The 395-nt window shown below is 42.5% G+C and overlaps 1 non-coding gene across 1 annotated transcript; it reads right to left on the reverse strand.

Moving 5' to 3' along the window:
• trnam-cau lies at nucleotides 1-73 on the reverse strand. The gene has a single exon. It is a non-coding gene; the product is annotated as a tRNA-Met (tRNA).
• Nucleotides 74-395: the final 322 nt, after the last annotated feature.

Below are 395 nucleotides of genomic sequence, written 5' to 3' on the forward strand. Positions count from 1 at the left end.
TGCCCCGTGTGAGGCTCGAACTCACGACCTTCAGATTATGAGACTGACGCGCTGCCTACTGCGCCAACGAGGCCACGTTCAGCGTGCGCTGCAATCGCGTACGCGCGCGCGCGCACACTCACACTTGCGGTAAATGTTGAGATTGGATAATCAACAGTAAACTTGCTAAATTTGAGCCTTTCTGAACAGGGGAAATCACCAGCAATGCAAAACGTTATTAGGCGCCATTTCTGTGCATTCGGAAAATGTATTTATAATGTGAGTCAATGGGGCAAAAACAGCCACGAACAGTGTGTGAGGGAGTTTTAATGAAAATCTGATGCTGCACAAAAACTAAATAAATGTATAAAAAAAAATTTTTATTATTATTTATTTGCATTTAGAGGGTTAATTTT

Source organism: Mugil cephalus, chromosome 5 (assembly GCF_022458985.1).
Source record: "Mugil cephalus isolate CIBA_MC_2020 chromosome 5, CIBA_Mcephalus_1.1, whole genome shotgun sequence".
Lineage (NCBI taxonomy): Eukaryota > Metazoa > Chordata > Actinopteri > Mugiliformes > Mugilidae > Mugil > Mugil cephalus.